This window comes from Chrysochloris asiatica, unplaced genomic scaffold (assembly GCF_000296735.1).
Source record: "Chrysochloris asiatica unplaced genomic scaffold, ChrAsi1.0 scaffold00334, whole genome shotgun sequence".
Taxonomy (NCBI): Eukaryota; Metazoa; Chordata; class Mammalia; order Afrosoricida; family Chrysochloridae; genus Chrysochloris; species Chrysochloris asiatica.
Genome location: NW_006408852.1, coordinates 983008 through 985505, shown reverse-complemented (window position 1 = coordinate 985505; position 2498 = coordinate 983008). Strand labels below are relative to the sequence as shown.

At 38.6% G+C, this 2498-nt stretch overlaps 1 pseudogene; it reads left to right on the top strand.

Annotated features, from left to right (window-relative positions):
- LOC102831333 overlaps positions 1–2084 on the top strand; it is a 32724-nt pseudogene extending 30640 nt beyond the window's left edge.
- The last annotated feature ends 414 nt before the right edge of the window (positions 2085–2498 follow it).

The following is a 2498-nucleotide window of genomic DNA, read 5'->3' as shown; positions in this document are numbered from 1 at the left end:
GTGTTTCTCTGCTATTCATAAGATTTTTCTGTGACTAAATATTTGGAAGTATTTTATCACTGCTTCCTCCTAGTCTCTCTTCATATGGAGTCTCATCTGAAATCTGTCCACCATGGGTGACCCTGCTAGTATTTAAAATACTGGTGGCATAGCTTCTAGAATTACCGCAACTCACAAGCCACCACAGTACGACAAACTGACACACAGGGAAGAGGGGTTTCAGCCTCTGGATATGAATCCACTGAGCCACATGCCGGCACAATCATGTCCTTCCTTTGTTATAACCCATGTGACATTAGCAAGTCCTTCAGAGCGACTCTGGTAACAACACGACAGCACTTAACATCAACAACAACAATCTTTCCATAGAAAAATAAAAGTAGAATTATCCAATTGGAAAAAAGAACCAATAAAAATAGGATAAAGAATGTGTAACTTATAGCAAGTTGCATTCCTGACCTATTTACTATAATCTCTTGAAGCTCTTGCTAAGAGGAGGTAAAAAAAAAAGCCAGAAGGTAGATATACTAAATAATTATTTCAAGAAGACAGACTTCTTGTTGTTAAGTGCCATCGAATCACTTGTCTTGTAGTGACCCTGTATAGGATTTCTGAAGAACAACAGTAGGTTTGAACTGCTGACCTTACAGTTAGTCGTTCTGTGCTTATCCTACACCAGCATACCAGGATTTAGAAAACTTTATATTACTCTTATCCTTAGGAACATTTTGAAACATTATTTTATAGAACAATTCTTGAAAAACTCTAGGTGAAAGATTATGACAATGAGCAGAAATCGGTTATGGTTTTAGATAATTGATGAGTATAATTGTCTTCATTAATTTTTATTTGTTAAATTATGTCTTTATTTCGAATAGAAACCATAATTAAAATTGTGTTTTATAAAAATCTATTGAGTTATTTTTTGGTTTTCTGTTTGTTCATGTTTGCTTAATTCTATGTTAACAACTTCATATTATAAATTGAAATAAATATGCCTTTTTCTCATTCTTTCGATAATTTGACAAGCTCCATTACTTTGTTCTTGCAAAAGTTTCTCATCTTTGGAGAGGCACAGGATATCACTCCTGAAGGCAGGGTGGGGCAGCAAGGCGGCCTCCTTTTAACTTAGAGGAGCAGCCTCCAGCCTCAGGTACTACAGTAAGCTGGTCACAGCTGGTCTCACCGGTGAGTTCTAGGTCATTGGCTTCCAAGACTCTAGTTGGATTTATTGGACTGGGCCACATGAGGAACCCAATGGCAAAAAATCTCATGACGCATAGCTATCCACTCATCATTTATTATATGTTCCCTGAGGCATACAAAGAGTTTCAACATAAAGGTGAACAGGTAGTGTCTTCCCCATTAGATGTACCTGAAAAGCTGACAGAATTATTACAATGCTTCGCACCAGTCTGAATACAATAGAAGTTTATTCTGGAGTAAATAGAACTCTAAAGAATGTGAAGAAAGGCTCATTATTAATAGATTCCAGTATTATTGATCCTGTAGTTTCAAAATAATTAACTCAAGTTGAGAAAATAGGAGTAGTTTTCATGGATGCCCCTGTTTCTGGAGGTGTGGTAGCTGCTCTCTGGTTACCTCACATTTATGGTAGAAGGAGTCAAAGAGGAATTTGTTGCTGCCCAAGAGTTGCTGGGATGCATGGGCTTAAATGTGTTGTATTGCAGAGCTGTTGGGACTGGACAGGCTGGAAAGATCTGCAACAACATACTGCTAGCTATTAATTTGATTGGAACTGCTGAAGCTATGAATCTTGGAATCAGGCTAGGATTTGACCCAAAACTATTGGCTAAAATCCTAAATATTAGTTCAGGATGGTATTAGTCAAATGACGCTAACAATCCTGTACCAGGGGTGATGGATGGTGTCCCCTCAGCTAATAACTACCAGGGTGTATTTGTAACAACACCTATGGCTAAGGACTTGGAATTGGCACAAAAGTCTGCTACCAACACAAAGAAGAATCTTACAGGGTTACTCAAAGAAAGATTTCTCAAAGGAAGGGCTTTGCAAAGGGCTACTCAAAGAAAGACTTCCTGTCTGTGTGCCAGTTCTGCTAGAGGAGGAGACACTCTGGGTTTGCCCTTCTGCTGTAGACACTGTTGGAAACCAGACTGCATCTTGGAGCCTCTTCATAGGTCTCTGGTAGCATAGTGGTTACGAATTGGGCTGCTAACCTCAGGGTCAGCAGTTCAAAACTATCAGCTGTTCCGTAGGAGAAAGATGAGGCTTTCTGTTCCCATAAAGATTTACAGCCTCAGAAATCCTGTGCAAGGTCGTTAGGAGTTGGAATGGACTCCAAGACACATAACAACAGCAACATAGGTCATGCCACAAGTCAGATGGGTTTAATCAAAAGTCACATGTCTGCTTTTAATTGTCTATTAAAAGGATTTCTTTACCCATTTTTAACTGCTGCTTTTTGGGGTATTTAGAAAGCATATTTATCTGAATTTTATTTTTCCTTTAAGCCA